We start from the raw sequence: 22,872 nt of genomic DNA on the forward strand, positions 1-22,872 counted from the left end.
TTTTCCATGAGGCAGGGATATCTTTGAATATGGACAATACAAAAGTGAATCATGGAGTCAACTGAAGTAAAGATAGCTGAGCCACCAGATGTCAGAGTTGGAAATTAAAACCACTAGCCAAAATGAAAGTAAGAGCCACTATGTTAATCACTTCTTATAATAGTATAAGCAAGAAGACAAAATTGAAAATAAGTTTTCACTCTCCTGTTCCTTTTGCCCTAAGAAACAGCACATGGGTTAAGAGTGAGGTTCATCAGATCCACCTTGTAGATTTTTCTCCCTGCCTGATGGGATTCTTTTGCATGAGACATTCTTCTCCAATTTATTCAATCATTTATTTTTATCAGTATATTTTTGGTAGGTGTTTTGCCTATGTCTGATATTATTTGATTAGTTTGTTGCTTAAATTGTTCCAATTTTGTCCAGTGGATAGGAGAGCTACTTTAAGGATAGCTTTGGAAATGAGAAAGACCTATATTAGGACCACTGAACCAGTCCTGTTAATTCCTAACATACATATATGTGCTAGTCACCATATATGTAGTTGGTGATCTAGCACATAACTCTAGAGGGCACTACTGACATTGTAATCCATCTGAAGTGGAATTTCAATGGCAAAACCAGTGGTGAGAAGGTAGGTATTACAGGAGACTTTGAGGAGTGAGACAATTACCTTTTTCTGTCAATTTACTCTGTGACTGACATCAGGTTTTATATCAACAGCTACTGAGCTTTGATCTATGTTCCTGTGTTTTTTTAGCATATATTTGTTCATCAGTAGGTAATTGCAGATGACTGTTTACACTGAAAGAGATATCAAAGGAAAAAATTTTTATAAAGGAAGCTTCTCCACAACTGAATATAAGATAAATCAAAAGTAAGAAAATATGTTATCAAAAACTTGTGTATTCATTTGCTAAATATAATGAGAAAAGCACTTTTCTCTTGCATATCAAAAGTATAAGTTAGCTTCTCTGGCCTGTTTGTCCCTCCTTTATTTCTTAATATCATTTTAATCATCTGTAGAATGATTTTGAATTCAACAGTTTTTTTTTATTTTCTACCAGTCTATTTCTTATGTATTATATCTTAAGATACTAAGTTATTTTTGTTCAAATATTTCAACACTACTCATTACTTATTATCCATACCTCAAAAGTTTCTGGAACATGACAGACTTTCAACGAAAAACATATTAAATAAATCAGTGCAATGCCATTACATATTTACAAGTAGACACAGGTGACAAACAGTATTACTAAAATAGTACCCCAGCATAGACATATCCACAAAGCAGAAAACCTACTTTCCTTATTGTTTTAACATTTTAAAAGTATTTATGAATAGTTGAAATAATTTTATCATTTCATTGAAAACTTGCTGTATAGTGCCAAAGAATTTACGCTAATGTGATACTTCTTGTGAAAGGGCTAAGCCTCTACCCCACAATATTAAAAAATGTTTAAAGAAAAACTGAAATAATATTTAAGGACAGCAAAAATCTTTCCAAATAGAAGTAGCATTTGAAATAAATCAATACTGTAGAGGGGGAATAGAAAGGGAAGCTTGGTTTTTTTCTTTGCAGAAAGGATATACGTTCCACTTTTCCTATTAAATCATTCTGTCAGAGTTATGAAGAGCTCTAAGAAAATGTTAAACAACACAGAACACACGCACACATATGCACACACAATCCCTCAATGATTGTGGTAAAGCAATATGGGTATATAAGTCTGAGCAACTTGGAAGACCTAGGAGAATGTGCTAACTTTTGTGTCCAGTCTTTGGTTAAATTGAAGTGTGAAACAGATTTATTTGGAAGACCTTAAACTCTAAAGTTGGGCAACCTCTGGAGAAGATAATATTTTACTTTGAGCCTAACAAATTAAAGATCAACCGGGGCCATCTGTGTCTGTAATAAAAACAAATAGCAAAATCATGGCTAGCAAATATCATGGTTAAAAGATGTTGCAGACATAGCTGTCTATAGATGCTGTGATTTACAGACATTTTCTGTTTCCTAGGATGCCGGGGTCCAGCCCTAGCAGGAATTCATGGGTTCCACACCGGTAAACGGGCGCGGGGAGACAGCGTCGGCGATGGATGGAGAATGAAAGACACAGACTCTAGTTCTGGTGCAATCACTCCCACTTTATTCTGGAGAAGGCTGGGTTTATATACATTTTTCTTCAGGCTATAATGACAATCTTGTGGTTAATATTAAAGAAGTTTCAAAGCATAGGCAGAAATTGTTTTTAACAAGGAACAGAAAATTATGAGAAAACAGTAACCTTACAGATTATCCTTACCTATTCACAATTGTTTTAAAATATCAAACTATTATTATCTAAACTCTATGTGACCTAAAACTATTCTTAATATTCTCGTGGTTAAAATAATAGACAAGTAATCTCATGTGACTATCTCTACTAGGTCCATCTGGTTAATATCTGAATTGCTGAGTTAAGGGGTACAGGAGGGCAGCGGTCTCAATTGTAATTGTGTACCAACGTTTATTATAGGGGTGACATATGCTTTGTAGGAAGGAAGGAATGTTATGAAACCTTATTCTCTTACCTCACCATCACACATGAACGAAACCATCGTTAAAATTTAACCAGCCTGTTGGAGACAAAGGCAGATCTACAACTATTTTCTCCAGAGGCTTTCAGGGACTCATTGTACGGTTGCAAAATTATTTTTAATTTTGTTAGTGGTAAAGACCCATTGTTTTTCAGATTGTAGGTAATATTTTCTGGAATTTTTGTTGTATTCCCTTCATCCTCTTAAGCAATTCGTTCAGACTGAAATGAGTAATATATTATCGGAAAAACACAGCAGAGAAAACACCATGCTCCGGAGCAAAACATCCGGCAATTCCTTTTAGGATGAGCCTTTGCAATCATCCTCCAGAGGATCTTTGTCAAGCACTGGATGGAATTCCGGACGCCCCCGCACTAGGATAATACTTGTAATATATTCCTTTGACTCTTTGTTTTGGATAATTTTTCTCTCACTTCATCAATATATTTTTCAGAGCTGGATTTATCATTTAACAAATAGAAGTTTAAGTGAGTTGTAAATTTACTGTTTCTAGTTTATCCCTTTCCTGTTAGGTTAGATGGGAAGGAATTTTTTAAATGAGCACAGGCATTTTTTATGAGATAACACTAGCTATCTGAAATATTTCAAGAAAAACAACCTATTTTAATTTGCACCATAGAGCCACTTTTTCTTTATCCTATCGTTTTAAACTAGCAGTTATTTTATTTTTCTCTTTTAGTTCAAATATTTCATTCTTATCAGAAATTCAACCTAATGTATGAGTGTATGGATGGAACTATAATGCAAAATACAAACAAAAAAACCCCACACAATTAGCAAGAGCAAATTGGTAATGAGCATCTCATACTTCATGGAAACTAATATCTTCTTTCACTGGGATTTTCAACTCCTTCAATGGTATTTGGAAATTGGTGGGGATACTTTCTATAGCTGAACAGAGCTACTTGCATGCTGTGTATAAATGCCAGAGATTTTAAAGTTTCCATATTTGTGGGACAGTAAAATGCCAAACAATAAAGATTATTCCCAACAAAATTTTAGATTCTATCCACTTTTAAAAATTGCTTTGTTTAACCTATGTCCACCAGCTATGCCCTACCTCCCTAAAGTTAACACCCAGTATATTCAAAGTAGGATGGACTTGTTAGTTTATAGTTCTTATGATCTAATTATTTAACTCTTAACATCCCAGCATTAATTCAGGAGCTTTGGGGGTATAACTTATTTCCAAACCATAATACTGTGACTACAAATATTGTAATTTGCAAAAATTATTATCTCCATCAAATTGGAAAGTATGGTCTTCCCTGATAAAACAAAGTTATAGAATATTCAACAATGATGGACGAACCTAGAATTCATCAGACCAATACCATCATAAAGATCTTCTTGATAGCTTTCAGGTTTCTCATGCAAAAAAACATGATCCTATTTAAATTTTCAAAAGTAATCATTCATTTTTTAAAGACTAATATTTAATTTTCCTTTAATGTAAATTAGAGAAACAAAATATACCTATGATTTTACAACACTGATTTCTGAAGATGACCTTGTACCTTTGTTATTTCTCTTCTTCAACATTTTCATTGAGCCAGATATTTGATTGAAAAAATGTAACATTAAAGATGAACTAGATGTGAGGAATTTTCATTACCAAAGTAAAAATTTCCCCTGATTCCCCATGTTACTCTGTATCAGTAAATAAAATTTACTCTCATTTCAAATTTTTTAAAAAGTCTTTTTTCATTTTTTACTTTTAGTGCATATGCAAAAACATGAGAATAGACTAGACCATCATGTCAGAGTGACCTAGAAATAAAGAAGGATCTTCTTTTTTCTATTTTTTGTACTTTTTGTATTTAGTTCTACTGAATACCAGATGGTCTGGAAAGGTAAGATAATGTTAATGAGTCTCAAGATATTGCATGACAATTAGTGCAACAACCAAGGTCAAACTGCTATCCTTCAGCTGTATAAAACAGTTTGATTTATAAATAAGAAAAGGAGAAGGTTGTAAAATATCACTAAGCAATTTTTCTGGAGTACTAATCCACACTATTTTGGGTCCTCTATTGTTCAGAAAAGGATTAACTAAGCAAACTTGGGTTATCCAAATGTTGTATACTACAAGAAATTTTTATTCTTGTGTGGGCCTTGGATATAATCTCTTAGCTCTTGAAATTTCCTGAATAGTAGCAGAGTCTTTTCACCTGAGGCCATAGGCAAAGCCAGTTAATTTATGGCAGTAATGGAGTTTATGGAAGGTTTCTTTCACCATGCTTGTTTATGTTAGCAATAGTGGAACCTTGGATTATATGAGGTATCAGTTTGATCTTTGGAGAGGCTGTAAACTGAAGATGAATGATTTGGAAAACCAACCATGCCTATGAAACTGATCCCCAGTATATCCTTGGACTTCAAGACTTGGTGGACTTCCTTGGTTGGCAATGTTCTATCATCTTCATACTCAATTGTTCAACTTAGCACTATCTCTGTGATTCCAGTTGGAGAGGACAATTGGAAGCTTGTGGCAGGCCTCTCACAAATCCTAAAAACCTTTCATTAAAGTAGATCATAAGCATGAATATCACAGCTTTTCTGAGTGATGTGAATCTTTATAGCAAAATCACTGAATATAAGTGCAGTCTTGGGAACTCTAAATCACATTTATCTATTACTCTTTTCTTTTTCTTTTCTTGCCACTGGTGAAAATATTGTTTTATATGTGCATGTTATAATTATTTGTTAAACATGAAATCAATGTTTAAAAAAAAAACAAGTGTTTGATCTATGCTATATAGTAAATATTATTAGAACTGATACTGAAAAGGAAACACCAAAACAATTCCCAGTAGTAGTTATCTTTCATCATTGAATGTAAGATACTAGCTGTAGGGAATTTTAAAATGTAGATATCCTTAATCTTGATAAGAAATATCCCTTATACTCCTATATTAACAGTTATTTATCACTTTACTGCAGTTGATTTACAGGCAATGATCTTGGGTCATTAAATTTTCTGGTGTGAATACCCTATATCACTTTAGAAACTATTCCACATGTTCTTGAGTGAGTGTATGAAATTGCCCAACAAGCCTTCCAGCACTTTTGTACTCCATATAAATCAGGTATATTCTATTATTTTCAAGATAAAATAATCAATAATTTAAATGTCAAATATTATCCCCATGCTAGATTATAAATTTCAAGTAATTTTAGGTGAGTCAAAATGGTTTCATATTTGGTAAGTGATGAAGCTAAGACTAAGAATCAGGAGTCTATTTGAATGCATCTATACTCTTTGAGCTAATCGGTCAAATTGCATAAGAGATGTTAGGATAAATATACTCAGTTCTTGCTATTAAGGAAGTTGTATCACAGTAAGAAAGAATAAAGAAGTAACCAGGTGTGGTGGTACACACAGCTTGGGAGACTGAGGCAGGAGGATCACATGTTCAAAGCTAGCCTCGGCAACTTAGCGAGGGCCTAAGCAACTTAGCAAGACCCTGTCTCAAAATAAAAAATAAAAAGGCCTAGGGTTGGGACTCAGTGGTTAAGGACCCCAGATTTTAATCCCTGATATAAAAAAAAAAAAGATTAAAGATCAAAAAAATAATTTTATACAGAATGTGTCAAGTTTTAACAATGTGGTATAAAGAGAGTGTTAGTGACTGAGTTTTAGAATTACCTGTTGTAATAATCAAATTTGTATCAACTTCGCTAGGACATGGTGCTCAGGCATTTGATTAGACACTATTCCATATATTTCTGTGGGGTGTATTTGGATGAGACCTATATTGAAATAGGTAGCGTTTGAGGTAAGAAGCAGATTGCCTTCCATAATGTGGGTAGACCTCAGATAAGTTTGAAGACCCGAATGGAACAAAAGACTGATATTGCCAAGCAAGAAGGAATTCTGCAGCACACCACCTTTGGACTTGAACTAGAACCGAGTTTCCTTCCTGCGTGGTTAGCCTGCTGATCTTTCCTTCAGCATTTTGCTTTACTTGCTTCCAGAATCGCATAAATCAACTTCTTAAAATAAAATATTTTCATATATATCTATAATTTTGATTCTAAATGTATCTATATATTTATTGTATCTATATGTAGATGCAAATATAAATTTCTCTGAAGAAAACTAAAATACATATTTTAGTTTAATACTTTTATATTTTCATCCCTTGGCCTGGATTTATATTCCACTTGTCTAAATTCTAAAATTTATCACTGTTTTATTTTTATTTATTTATTTATTTATTTGGTACTATAGATTGAAACTATGGGCACTTAACTACTGAGCCATTTCCCAGAACTTTATTATTTTTTTAATAGAGTCTCAATCAGTTATTTAGGGTGTTGCTAAGTTGCTGAGGCTGGCCTTGAACTGGCAATGCTCCTGCCTCAGTCTTTCAAGCCACTGGGATTAGAGGCCTGCACTGCACCATCACACCTGGCTCTGTCACTGTTTTCTATAAACTAACATAAGTTACTTTTTTCTCAATCAAGACAACTGTATTAGTTTCCTTTTGTTGCTTCAAAAAATAAATAAATTACACAAAGATGTTGGGTTAAAAACACTAGAAATTTTTTTCTCACTCATTGTTCTTTTTTAATTTTTTTATTGATTTTTTAATTTTTTACAAACTGCATTTTGATTCATTGTACACAAATGGGGTACATCATTTCATTTCTATGGTTGAACATGATGTAGATTCATACCATTCGTGTAATCATACATGTACGTAGGGTAATGATGTCTGTCTCATTCCACCATTTTTCATATTCCCCTCCCTCTCATTTCCTTCTGCATAATCTGAAGTTCCCCCATTCTTCTCTCACCCCATCCCCCACCCCCATCATATATCATTCTCCACTTAACAGGGAAAACATTTGACCTTTGGTTTTTTGGGATTGGCAAATTAGGACAACTCTAAGATCTCATCTAACTCCAATTAGAATGGCTATTATCAAGCACACAAACAATAATAGATGTTGGCGTGGATGTGGGGGAAAAGGCATACTTTTTCATTGCTGGTGAAGTTGCAAATTGGTGCAGTCACTCTGGAAAGCAGTATGGAGAATCCTCAGAATACTTGGAATGAACCCACCTTTTGACCCAGTTATATCACTCCTCCATTTATACCCAAAGGACTTAAAATCAGCATACTACAGTAATACGGTCACATCAATGTTTATAGCAGCTTAGTTCTCATAGTTCTTGAGACTCTAAGTTTGAAATGAATCTTACAGAGCTACACTCAAGGTTTCAGAAGGGCTCCTTCCTTCAGAAGCCTCCCAGAGAGAATTTCTTTCACGTTTTCCTGATTCTGTGGTGGCCTTCATTTCTTAGCTTGCGTCTCATCCCTCCAGCTTCTACCTTCATTGTAAGGAAACTTGTGACTACATTCAGGACACATCCAGATAGCCAGGATAAAATATTCCTAAGATTCTCTATCATATCTACAGTTCTGTTTTCTGTGTAAGTAATATTCATGGATTCCAGAGATTAGAAGCTGGATATCCTTAAAAATGTCTGTTGCTTAGATATCCTACCCCTCAAACTGCCCTCCATGTTGATAATCATAAATATAAATAGCTTTGATCCATTAAAATAAAGGTGTAATACAAAGATTAAGGGATACAAGTATTAAATATATATTTCTACACTATGAACAAATATTTTAAACATAATTTGTTAGAAAAATATAAATAATTCCCTATATTACTGTTACTACTATTATTTTTAACTGTTACTGTGATTAGTATTAAGGAATTCTTTAGACTATGAACAAGAAAAATAGCAAAACTATCTATCATTTACTTAATCTCTTTGTAAAGTACAAAAGGTTAAAATTATTTTTCATAATTTATCTCTATTAAATGGGTCTAGGATGCAACATTTTGTTTTTATTGTAAACAAATGGGATACATGTTGTTTCTCTGTTTGTTCCAATCTCTAAAAACCAAAGGACAAATGATCTCACTGATAATAGGATGCACATTTTTATATCCAGTCAAATGAGATACTGCTCATCACCCAGATCTTCAGGTGAGCTCAATTACCTATTTGTGTCTTCTTGATTTAGAGGAGTTATTTGACCAAAATTCATTTTATTGAAATAAGAAACATGAAAAATTGAATCCTAAAGATTTTTTTCAAAATATTTAATTATAATCTATTTGAATAGAAATATAATTATAAGTTATCTATTATCTTTAAAACATAGACAAAGAATAAATATAGTTTTGCTATATTTGGAATCCCAAATTTAAAGATTTCTCTTATATTTATTTTCTATTTCAAATCTCTGGACTTGTGTCAAATTTCTATATAATTCCTCCTCCCTCACATTATTTAATATGAAATTCAGAGTATATATGTTACTGGAAATGATAGATTGGGGTTTTGGTTCAGTTCTCTTGCACAGAACTACTGTAAAAGCTGGACAAATATTAAAATACTTCCTTTATTAATGAAACTATGAATTGTCAAGTCAGAGAAAAAATATGAAAATCTGTGAATTTCTCTTGACTCTCTTCTGATGGGTTAGAGTTATTGAATCTCCAGTGTTTTCAAATAAGTGCAGCAATGACAGAAAAGGAAGAGAGAACACTCTTCAACTTCAAGAAAAATCGTTACCAGAAGCACCTTAAATAACTTCCCCTCAAATCCCATTGAACACAACCTTTCAGTGAGAAGAGGTTGGGAATTTAGTTATCAAGAACATGGACTACTAGGTTAATCCTGATTCACACCCCAGGGAAGGGCTCATTGAATCTTGAACAAAATTGTGAATTTTCTTGTAGGCAAAGTAGGATGGTAGGAAATTTATTTGGCTAAGAGCATATAGATAGTGATTTTCTCCAATACTTTAATTTTTTGAGTTTGTATAGAATTGGTCCAGGGAAATACATAATAAAGTTTGTATTTTCTGAAAATTCAAATATTTTAGCCATGTTTTTACATCTACATGTATTTATACCTACAGAAATAGAATATAATGCTTATAAGTTGAACATCTAGAAACAATTCTTTTAAAGACAGCAAGAAGAAAATGGTATCAATATTGTGTAGTGTTATGATTTTAAAAATGAAAATGAAAACTAAAATGAAAAATGAAATTTAAAACTAAAATGAAAAACTAAAATTTAAAAATGAAAAATGAAAACTACACAAAAATGACAGAAGTTGATAACAACATTTATTTTTGATAATTACATGATATGCTAAAATATTGAACATTAATAATTCAAATTCATTTTAATTTTATCACATATATTATAAGTAATTTGACTAGGCATCTAAATAAAAATAACTAATGGAAAAACAAATGATTACACAAAGGAAGTTAAAATCCCTCAGTTCCTTTATCCATTCATATGTTTTAAGGGCATCTAGGTTGTCATTACCCTATGTACATGTATGATTACATGAATGGTATGAATCTACATCATACACAACCATAGAAATGAAAAGATGTATCCTATTTGTGTACAATAAATCAAAATGCAATCTGTAAAAATAAAAAAAATATTTTTAAAAAAAGAAAAAAAAAATACCACTTCCTTAAAAGTCAAAATTTACCAAAATTCATACAAGGAGAGATAGCTCATGTGAACTAGTCTTCTAGCTATGCCAGAAACCTAATAAAAAAAGAAAGCACAAAAAGTTTGGCAACACATAATGCTAGCAAGGGTATACAGAAACCCATTCATTAGTGATAAATAAAGATATATCGTAATTTGTAAGCACTAACTAGAATATAGTTACTAAAGTATACCAAAAATAAATCAGAAATTATTTTAGAGAAAGTTATATCAAATTCAAAATCCCTACTTTTTTTTACTAAAAGTATTAACTTCTATGAAAGTTTCTACAGCTACATTTGAATATAAAAATAAAGTTTTATGCAGTGAAATTGTATAGCAGTGTGTCTGTATGCATAACAATATAAACTGATATCTATTTATCTAGAGACCTAACACAGAATATTATACAGTTGTTACATTTTATGTGCTAGACCTGTGTAAAAAATATGGGGATATTTTCTTGATATATTTTGGGGATGAAAATAAACACATAAAATTTTAAGGAAATATGATTGTCTTTTGTATCATGTTTGTGTTTATTTCATTTAAAATTTCTCATGTTTTTTGATTGCTCCTAAAGATACATTAAGGTTTTAATGAATAGGACCATATATCTGATGTACTTGTATTGCATAGATAAATGACTTGCATATAATATCAACAATTATTTTTAAGTTTTATTATTTTGTTTATCCACTTGAAATATCAAATAAAAATTAGGAATACAGTGCAGTTTAATGTTAGGGCAACTTTTTAAATTGAAGTACATCATTTTACCTTGCTCAATCTCAATTTAATTTTATGCACAAGTGATTGTTGCCCTAAGCATTTGTACAATAAAATAAATACTTTACACATCACAAGTCACCATTGCATGAGTAATTTTTATATCATACAGATATTATCTAAAAATAGTGAAAAAATAAGTATAATGCATGTTATATCAACAAACTCTATACCAGTTTCAAACTATAATTTTTTTAACATCATTTTGGGGACAAGTTTATCAAAATTTGTTTTCTAACGTGGTTTTCTTGAAATTATTACTGCTTAATTGTTACAATAATGTTGGTTCTTTATTTTTTAACAAAATGCTACTATGCAGCATTCTTTCAAATGCCAAGCTATTGTGATAGGAACTAACATGGCAGAATAGAATTTATTTGATAGTATCAATAACCTCAATGGGTTCAACTGAATTTTATTTCCATTTTACCATTTTTATTTGTGTATATAAAAATGCATATCTTTGCCTCTCATGGCCAAGTTAAATTTTGTGTTTTTTTATCATAATTTGAAATTTTAAATTACTCGTCGTCACATGAGGTTTAAATTCACAGTGTAATTCTTTTTGACATGTTAATATTATCTCTTTGAAGTTCAGTTGTATTCTTGAATAGTAATAGCCGTTGAAACTGAATAAATGAAAATAAATGCTATATAATATTTTTTACAAAGTGCTGTTGACCCAGACAAAATTAACCTAAACCAACCTCCTAACTTGAACTGAGTTTGCTCCAAACGGCCTCCACATAGAGTGAACTACAGCTTAGCTTAATGGGCAAGTACAATGTAATCAAACAAAAGTATGCTCTTTGAGCTAAGCAACTGAATTTCAGTCAATCACAACAGTCAACCCTTCAGCCAATTTGCTAAAGGCTGGTAAATAAGGGCCAATAAGTCAACCGCCAAAGTGAGACAGTAAGGAAATTTTTCTCTTTTTTTTTTTTTTAATTGTAAACAAATGGGATACATGTTGTTTCTCTGTTTGTACATGGTGTAAAGGCATACCATTTGAGTAATCATAAATTTACATAGGGTAATGTTGTTTGATTCATTCTGTTATTTTTCCCTTCCCCCCACCCCTCCCATCCCTCTTTTCCCTCTATACAGTCCTTCCTTCCTCCATTCTTGCCCCCCTCCCTAACCCTCACTCTAACCCTAACACTAACCCCTCCCATCCCCCATTATGTGTCTTCATCCACTTATTAGTGATATCATTCGTCCTTTGGTTTTTTGAGATTGGCTTATCTCACTTAGCATGATATTCTCCAATTTCATCCATTTGCCTGCAAATGCCATAATTTTATCATTCTTTATGGCAGAGTAATATTCCATTGTGTGTATATATATATATATATATATATATATATATATATATATATATATATATATATAAATGGTATTTTCTTTATCCATTCATCAATTGAAGGACATCTAGGTTGGTTCCACAATCTGGCTATTGTGAATTGAGCAGCTATGAACATTGATGTGGCTGTGTCTCTGTAGTATGCTGATTTTAAGTCCTTTGGGTATAGGCCAAGGAGTGGGATAGCTGGGTCAAATGGTGGTTCCATTCCAAGCTTTCTGAGCAATCTCCACACTGCTTTCCAGAGTGGCTGCACTAATTTATGAATCTTTGGAAAGAATAATTAGGAAAACTACCCCATTCGCAATAGCCTCGAAAAAAATAAAATACTTGGGAATCAATCTCACAAAAGAGGTGAAAGACCTCTACAATGAGAACTACAGAACACTAAAAAAAGAAATTAAAGAAAACCTTAGAAGATGGAAGGATCTCCCATGTTTTGGATAGGAAGAATTAATATTGTCAAAATGGCCATACTACCAAAAGTGCTATATAGATTCAATGCAATTCCAATTAAAATCCCAACGACATACCTTACAGAAATAGAGCAAGCAATTATGAAATTCGTCTGGTAGAATAAGAAACCCGGAATAGCTAAAGCAATCCTTAGCAGAAAGAGTGAAGCGGGGGGTATCGTAATACCAGATCTTCAACTCTACTACAAAGCAATGGTAACAAAAATGGCATGGTATTGGTACCAAAATAGACAGGTAGATCAATGGTACAGAATAGAGGACACGGACACAAACCCAAATAAATACAATTTTCTCATACTAGACAAAGGGGCCAAAAACATGCAATGGATAAAAGATAGCCTCTTCAACAAATGGTGCTGGGAAAATTGGAAATCCATATGCAACAAAATGAAACTAAACCCATATCTCTCACCATGCAGGAAACTAAACTCAAAATGGATCAAGGACCTCGGAATCAGACCAGAGACCCTGCAGATTATAGAAGAAAAAGTAGGTCCAGAGCTTCAACATGTTGGCTTAGGACCAGACTTCCTCAACAGGACTCCCATAGCACAAGAAATAAAAGCAAGAATCAATAACTGGGATAGATTCAAACTAAAAAGCTTTCTCTCAGCAAAGGAAACTATCAGCAATGTGAAGAAAGAACCTACAGAGTGGGAGAAAATCTTTGCCATTCATACTTCAGATAGAGCACTAATTTCCAGAATCTATAAAGAACTCAAAAAACTCTACACCAAGAATGCAAATAACCCAATCGACAAATGGGCTAAGGAAATGAACAGACCCTTCACAGAAGAAGATCTACAAGCAATCAACAAACATATGGAAAAATGTTCAACATCTCTAGTAATAAATAAGAGAAATGCAAATCAAAACCACCCTAAGATTCCATCTCACCCCAATTAGAATGGCGATTATCAAGAATAAAGCAACAACAGGTGTTGGCGAGGATGTGGGGAAAAAGGTACACTCATACATTGCTGGAAATTTCTCTCTTTTCTCCTGTATTTCTGGTTATAAAGGTAGCTGACAAGATAGTAAGAGGGGCCTTCGGAAACTGATTCTGGAAACATTTTTTTCCTTACTCAAGTATTTAACTTTGTTAAATTAAACCAGTCTCCCTTTCTATTTTAACACCCTTCACTTGCAGTGCCATTAAAGGGTTAGTTTTGTGATATAAACATTTCTACATCTATGAAAATAAAACCAAACATTGGACACAAAGATCTTGCCAACAATATTTTCAGTCAGCATTTTATTATCAATTTGAATTTACTGAATAATTTTTATTTGTTTTCTAAAACATAATTGTTGTTGCACATTTATGGCAAAAGAATTAAAATATAGATGAAGTTGAAATATGAAAAATTACCTCTTCTTTGTATTTAATCTATAAAATTACTATCATTTATCCCCTTATCTGTAGATGTAGAGTTTGTTATTCCTTCTTTTTTATTTTAAAATTACCTCAAAGAATTGAAAGCTTAGAACTAATGTAAATTAAGCTATATACTAAGTTTTTGTGACTTATATAATTTGCCCCAAAACACAGGTAAGTAATTAGAATAATTATCAAGATTCAAAGTAAGCTGTTCACTGTAAGCTAACACACACACACACACACATATATATACATAATACATAATTTATATATATATATATATATTTATAAAATATATAATTTTTGATACCAGAGATTGAACCCAGGGCAACTAACCACTAAGTCATCCCCAATCCTATTTTTATTTTCTACTTCGAGGCTGACTTTGAACTTGTGATCCTCCCATCTCATCCTCCAGAGCCTCTGGAATTACAGACTTATCTGTGACACTGGGTCTGACCTAACATACACTCTCTTAAAATGATATCAGGTCAACATGATTCTGATTCTTGGATCAAGGCAAAACCTGACTTTTTAAAAGTCAATTCCATGCGTCTCATATACTTGTTTATTTTTTAAAATATGTCACACGTGCATGAAAAATATATTATCTTTATTGTCTTTACCAAATTGACTGAATATAAACTTTGAAATTTGGGATTGTTGTAGAAATAATTACAGATAAGTTGAAAGTCATTTCTTTATTTTTTCTTATTTTGTTTGTTCTTTTTTAGATGTACAAGACAGTAAAGTGTATTTTGACATATTATCCATACATGGAGTGTAACTTACTCTAATTAGAATTCCATTCTTATGGTTGTACTTGATGTGGGATTTTACTAGTTGTGTATTCATATATGAACATAGAAAAGTTATGTTCAATCAATTCTACTACTTTTCTTATTCCCTTCTCTCCTTCCCTCCCTTCCTTTTGTCTAATCCAATGATCTTTCTACACTTTCCTCTTCTGCCCCTCATTGTGTGTTGGCATCCACATATCAGAGAGAACATTTGACCTTAGGATTTTGGGGGCTGCCTTATTTCACTTAGCATGATAGTCTCTAGTTCCATCCACCTGCTGGCAAATGCAATAATTCATTCTTCTTTATGGCACAGTAATATTCTTGTGTGTGTGTGTGTGTGTGTGTGTGTGTGTGTGTGTATCGCATTTTTTTGTCCACTCATCTGTTGAAAGGCACCTACATTGGTTCCATAGCTTTGATATTGTGAATTGAGTTGCTAAACCATTGATGTGATTGTGTAACTGTAGTATGCTAATTTTAAGTCCTTTGTGTATATATCAAGGAATGTGATAAGTAGGTCAAAAGGTGGTTCCATTCCAAGTTTTCTTAGGAATCTCCATATTGTTTTCCAGAGTGGTTTGCAGTCCTACCAGAAATTTATTTTTACTTGTATTCTTGATAATTGCCATTTGACTGGAGTGAGATTGAATCTCAGTATGGTTTTAATTTGCATTTCTGTAATTGCTAGAGATGTTAAACAGTTTTTCATAGTTTTGTTGACCAACTGTGTTTCTTCTGTGAGTGACTATTCAGTTCCTTTGCCATTTATTGATTGGGTTATTTGACTTTTGGTGTTAAGTTTTTTGAGTTCTTTGTATATCCTGAATATTAATGCTCTATCTGTGGTGCAGGTAGCAAAGATTGTCTCCCATTCTGTAGGCTCTTTTTTCACATTCTTGATTGTTTTCTTTTCTGTTAAGAAACTTTTTAGTGTGGAATCATCCCATTTATTGATTCTTGATTTTATTACTTATGTTAGAAGTCTTATTGAGGAAGTAGGTTCCTAAGATGACATGATGAAGAATTGGGCCTACATTTCTTCCTGTAATCACAGGGTGTCTGGTCTAATGCCTGGGTCATTGATCCACTTTGAGTTGAGTTTTGTACAGGTTGAGAGATAAGAATTCAATTTCATTCTACTACATATGAGTTTCCAGTTTTTCTACCACAGTTTGTTGTACAAGCTATCTTTTCTCCGATGTATGTTTATGGAGTCTTTGTCTAGTATATGTTAAATGTATATATGTGAGTTTGTCCTTGTGTCTTTTATTCTATTCCATTGGTCTTCAGGTCTGTTTTGGTGCCAATACCACATCATTTTTGTTACTGTAGCTCTGTAGTGTAATTTAAAGTCCAGTATTGTGATGACTCCTGCTTCACTTTTCTCACTAATAATTGCTTTCTCTTTTCTGGGCTTCTTATCATTCATGTATATCTTATAATATGGTGAAGATTTTTTAGTCATTGTCTCATAAACATTTAAAAAATAATAATCATTGCTTTTCTTTTTACATATTAGATTATTTCTTACTGCTGTTCATCTAAATATTACCCTACTTATGTTCCAATTTTCCTTAAATTTGTTACCCATTGTTGATTTATATATATGTGAAATTCTATTGATATTTGAAATTTCTCTTACTTTACTTTTAATGTTAATATTTAACATTAGAAATTTTAACTTCATAGGTATTTTCAAATTTCTTTGAAAGTTCATTATCTAATGTACATTAAGTACATTACCTTAAAAAGAACAAATAAATAATAACATGTAAACAATCACTAAGGTAGTTTGTGTTTAAATAAAATAGTCATAGTTTAGTTTGTGTATTAGTGTGTTGGAAAAAAATAAACTGACATATCACAGATATTTGAAACTCAATAAAATTTTATTCTGTATTTACTCAGTTTTAGCAAAGCCATTTGCAGGGGACTATAACAAGTATTCTCTCTGTTTAGAGGTATTATAGGTAAAAACATTACATTATGAATTATGATAGCATATAAGTACTAAATATACTATCAGTATGTAGTCATTGGATATTCAGTCAAATTAGATACTTTATTTTACCAAAGACAAATGTTTTTTCTAATAAATGAATAATAGTACAGTAATAATTATAAAGGTCATGACTATTACAGTATATGGAGAGATTAGAATAAGAATATGCATGACAGAGAAATGGATATGGATTGACAATATTCCTGGTCCACAGTTTAAACACAAAATAAAGATTAATTTTATAGGACATGGACAGTGAAGACTTTTGCCAATAAAATTAGATAGATCAAATTAGCCTTTTCTGTAGTTTTGGATTTTGACCAATTCCCCATGAATATATTATATTTTACAGCTAAAACTTTAGCTCATAATTTAAGCTAACCATCAGTTGTGCATGTTTATCTTTTCTGTTTTTGAGAACATAGCAAACTTATTCATGTTTTACTGAAATAAAACTATTGGATAAGTATACAAAGACTTAAATGTCTTATTTAACATATGTGTACATATATACATATTTTTATATATACTCTTCAACTCATTGTAAAACATTTATTATATTTTTCAGATACTCTGGTTCAAAAGACCAGCTGTGTTTTACTATTTTAGGTATCACTATATTATTTATCCATTATTTTTTAATATCTAAAATTATCTACATTAAATCTTTTCCTCTACATATTCTTCTTAAATAGGACAGTTGCTATATACTTCTATTGCTTTGTTGCAATATAAGAATATAAGAATAAGTATCATATTTCCTATAGTATAATATGAAGCCATATCACAATGGGATGCAGCAATTTTAGAAAATTACTGCAGTAATTTTACTCTGGATAAAATTAGTTGTGTTAGGTTACTAATATTTACAAGCATTAATCACACACTTCCCTTATTTTAAAGTAGTTTATTCAATTATGCTTTTGTACAAATCCTTCCAGTACTTTTGAATTCCCTGGATGGAAAATGGCATTTAATAATATTTTGGTTAAGCAAATTAATAATATGCTTTTCCCAATATAAGATCATTTCAAAGCACTAATCTGAACTTACAATCACAAGGTATACTGTCAATAGAGGTGAGACCCAATTGCCAGTAAGGGCATGAAGATTTAAGCTGCAGACTAGTCTAATTGGCTTAAGAGGAACAGTGAATAGACACAGAGTATAACTTGCAAAAAGGGTATATTTTTGAAATCACAAGAACAATTCACTGGTGTTATCAATTTATAATTTTTTAAAAATTTTCCTATATTTGGCTTTCAGTCATTTATAACAATTATCATATTTATCTGTATAGTTTTCTCTTCAAACTGAGTCATATTAAGTTGCTTATTGACAGTGGAGTAAGATGGGGTAAGTTTTATTTAAGAGTTTAAAAGTTTATGTTATCTAACTCTGATAGTCTAGTATATCTACATACTTAGTAGAAGTAATTCAATAAAAACCCCAAACCTTATTAAACAACCCCAAAGCATCTACAATGAAAATTTTGGAATGCTTTCTTACTTTATATTCTCTTTCTTTATGGTACATCTATTACCTATTTTATCAGTAAATATGTGGTCAAAGAAGGTGAACCAGTAAGATACTATCTTGAAGGATGAATCATAGGGAGCTGGCTGACACAACTGTAGAACTAAAGAAACCCAAATTATATAAAGGAAAGATTTCTGGAAAGAAAATATACCAAGTAGGCTGGAATTCCATTGATGGTGCCCAAAGTTGTTGTCCACTGGTGGAACTTTCTTCTTTTTATGCCTTGAGAAAACTTTAGCATGGTTTATAAAACCTTTCACATGATTCAGTTAAGCACATTCAGAAAAATTTTCTTAAACACAACTAAAATTTGAACTCTAAATATTATTTTCATAGCAGCACTTAGATTATTCAGCTGGGGAAAACAACCTAAACAAATTGACTATTAAAAACCATCATATTTATCCATTAGTTTCTTCATATTACTGTAATTCTAAAATGCAAAATTATGTTTTTATTTGGCTTATGAATGCAATTATTTTTCAAATATAATATAATTTATAATATCTCAATAAACATCATATGGATATGCCATTATTTGGTTAATCATTTGTTTCATATTGTACCAAAGTAGTTTTTAATTTTTCACTATCAGAAAAAACAACCTGATACTGTATTCTGAATATATTTTTGTATAAAACATTATCAGCTTTCTCATTCTTCAATAAAATATGTATCTAGAATGGCATTATGGGGCAAGGATTATGGGCATGTTAATTTTGTATTTCATATTGTTGCTATTAATTTTGAATATATACTCAATACTCTGTAGAAACTCAAGACTTTCTCTTCTCCACATTTGTCTCTCTTCTTAAAATTATTTAGGGGCAGGGCTGTAAGAGAAGAATGGAGGAACTTTGGATTGTGTAGCAGAAAATGAGGGGGGAAGAGGAAGAGGAGGAAAAATAGTGGAATGAGACAGACATCATTACCTTATATGCATGTATGATTACACAAACGGTGTGAATCTACATCATGTACAACCATATAAATGAAAAGTTGTATCCCATTTGTGTACAATGAATCAAAATTCAGTCTATCAAAATAGAATTTAAAAAAATATCCTACAGCAAAGGCTAAAGTTATATGCTCTATTAGGCTAAAGAGTACAATTTTGTTTGGGAAGATCTAAGTAGGTATAACCTTTTATATATGTTGGACTGTTAAAAGATTTGTTCTTCTGTGATCTCTGTACTTTTGTTGTTCTTGGTGATTTGTGTTTTTCTTTTTCTTCTTTGAACCACAAAGAAGCAAAGTAAGTATTGCAAAAAATTAACTGAAGGATCACATTTGGTGGCTCTAACTTTTAGGATGTGAAAGAGTGGAAAAGTCCTTAAGTCATTTAATAATAAATACAAATTGTGAATAAGCATGTAGAAAAGTATTTGCATTAGTAATCAAATGAAATAAAGATGATGAAACACAAAGATATCCTTACAGGTAAAATTACTAGTATCACAAGGGAAGAGCTTGGAGTCCAGTTTGTACATTGCTAATATGAGTGAATATTGATAAACCATTGCAGAAACTATTTAGTAAACATCACTAATATTGAACTACCTGTCGCTATGATACAACAATTTCATTTTTAGGTATATATTAAACTGAAATCTTTGGACATATATATTAGAAGACATATGCAAGAATATGCATGATGATAATATTTCCAAGAACTGCAAATTTCAAAAACAGACAAAGCTAAAGACCAGTTTTAGAGATGCATACTTAAGTGAATTAACCCTAAAAATTCAAAAGCATAGTCAACATAAATTAGTATAATAGTTAAATTTAGTAAGGAAAGAATATTGCTAGGAGGAAACAAATGGAAAATTCTTGATGGTTGACCATATTTTATGAAGAGTTTCTTAGAGTGAAGATTTTATGAATGCTCACATTATAAAACATTAAACTGTATAATTATCTTGATATATTTTCTATAGGTATGCTGTATTTAAAAACAAAAAGTTATATATTGGGCAAAAATGCTGTCTTTAAAAGTCATTCACAGTGAGTATGTTATTCAATTTATGTTGTTCTCATTTAATTTCCATGTAGTTATTTGGTAGGAGTATTGACTTATGATGGGAAATTTTTTCCGCATCCCTTCATGTAACACTTATTTTTGAAGTTTGCTATGATGGTCAAGTGTGATTGTAGGCAATCAAGACTTAGCAGTGAAGAGTTAGAGTCTCTGTCTTCACAGAGTTTGTAACTACTCTTTCTACCTAGTATGTTCTTTAGAAAGTACATAGTTTTATGATATGTCATTTTGTCCATTGAGAATAACTTTATTATAATTGTACTGGTAAAATTAATAAAATGATTTGTGTTGACTGATATTTTTTCAGATTCAATACTGTGAGAGGCAGAGATATTACTATTATCTATATGTTAATTTTTCAGTCTTATAACTGGTGATTTATAAAAGTTCCTTGCCCTATCAAAAGATCTAAAGAAATATATACCTATTTTCCTCATGTAATTTATTTTCTCTACAAGGAAAGAGATCATTATATAGCAAAATTATCATTTCTATGTGATTTGTTTTTGGTGTAATCATTTCTAAAAAGTCTCTGAATAAATTAGAACAGAGTAAAGGACCCTAGGAAATTCAGTTGCCTATGTGATGACTTTCAAGTGACTTAATAGAAATACCATTTTGACTTTTTCTTCATCCTTTTAAAGCAATGTAGATCTGTGAAGATGAACTATTTATGTTACTTGTCAATGGTGTATATTTTCTAAAAAAATAAATAACTTGCTATTTTCTTTAAAATTTTTACAAAAGTTTAGATTTCCATTGAGTTCTAATGCAGAGAACAAAATCTTGATCACTAAATTGTAATAATATTATTATTTTTAAATACAAATATTTTTTCATATAAAAACATTGAAAAGGACTATTTTTTTAACAAGCTTAATAAATGACAGATAATCCTCCAATCGCTCTTAATCCTTTAAGGGTAGACAGAGTACTATCACCTTGTTTTGTAATGAAGTCCACTATATATTTATTATTAAAAACATGCTGCTCATTTTTGACTCTTAATAAAACTCATAGCATTAAAAAAAAAACAAAGTTTTCTGTGATGATTTGAGTACTCATTTTTATTTTATTTTCTTCCAATAGTTCTTGTGAAATTGAGCATGTGGTTCATTCTTGCCCAGAGTGACATGAGGGGAGAGATCTAAGGACTTCTAAAAGGGTTAGATTATCTCTAAGAAGGAAACCTAGGACTGGGTACTGGTGCTATTATATAAGAATGTAAAATGTGCAACTATCTGAAAACCATAAAAAGGGATTGTCTTTGAATGAATGTTTGTTAATGATAAGCATCATATCAACTGGTTTAATGTGCAACATGTGTCCAATGATCTTACTCTTTAAACTTGTCTTTTATAAGTACTTCTTATATTCCTTATTGTACTTTTCAATTTATAAATTTCTTAAGCTGACTTGCTTAATTATTTTTAAGTTTCATTGCAAGAGATATTGATGCCCATTCTTTTTTATTCCATTTAAATAAAAAAAAAACATTTATTGAGTGTTTGTAGTTTGCCAAGAACTCCTCTAGACAAAAGGAGCAGAAGAGAACAAAGCATACATGAATATTAGTTAGAGGCACAATTAGGCAATAAAATATAATACATTTGTATGCAAGGTATGAAAATCTGAAATATTAAGTGACAATACTGTCACTTAAAAGCATTATATTTCATATTCGAGCACTATTACAATAAAGTAACATTTATACTTCTAATATATATTAATTTTTCTTTATGACAAATCAAAATTATTGGGCAAAACATAGAAAAAGAATTCAGCTGGAATTCAGGCCAACAAGTAGAATATCTAAAAACAGGTTTTGAAATTTAAGTAAGACTAATCAATAAGAAAAGAATGATCTGAAGCATTTTAATGAGAAACAATATATAATATTTTAAAATTCATTGAACCAAAAATGTGAACATCTGATCTTTTTTCTTGATATAGTAGATATGAGATTTTCTCCCACTGTTGGATATCATAATGATTCTATTTCTTATAAAATATTTATTTCAGAATGTTAGGAAAATAAGATTGGAAAATAAGGACATTCTTTTAAAACTACATAGAATAGAATAGGTATAAAATATCATTAAGTACACCATCAGAAGCACAAGAGGCACTGTCTGATTTAGAGCTAGTTACAAGGGAATAAGTAGGAAAAATGTTAAATACATTCACCTATGAAGGTGACAATTTTCAAGCCTCATTAAAATCACTTATATCCTACCAGGAAAAAAGTCCCATCTGGCTACCACTTTCCACTGTCTAAGGTCTGTGTACTCGGGTAATGAAATGGGAGAGAGGGTTCTGCTGC

General features: G+C 31.3%; 1 long non-coding RNA gene across 1 annotated transcript in view; it reads left to right on the top strand.

The window, feature by feature from the left end:
• Positions 1 to 129, top strand: part of LOC124961144 (uncharacterized) — a 64,259-nt gene extending 64,130 nt beyond the window's left edge. The window contains exon 3 of the long non-coding RNA XR_007104244.1: positions 16 to 129. This is a non-coding gene — a long non-coding RNA (uncharacterized LOC124961144). The remainder of the gene's footprint in view (positions 1 to 15) is intronic.
• Positions 130 to 22,872: the final 22,743 nt, after the last annotated feature.

This window comes from Sciurus carolinensis, chromosome 12 (assembly GCF_902686445.1).
Source record: "Sciurus carolinensis chromosome 12, mSciCar1.2, whole genome shotgun sequence".
Lineage (NCBI taxonomy): Eukaryota > Metazoa > Chordata > Mammalia > Rodentia > Sciuridae > Sciurus > Sciurus carolinensis.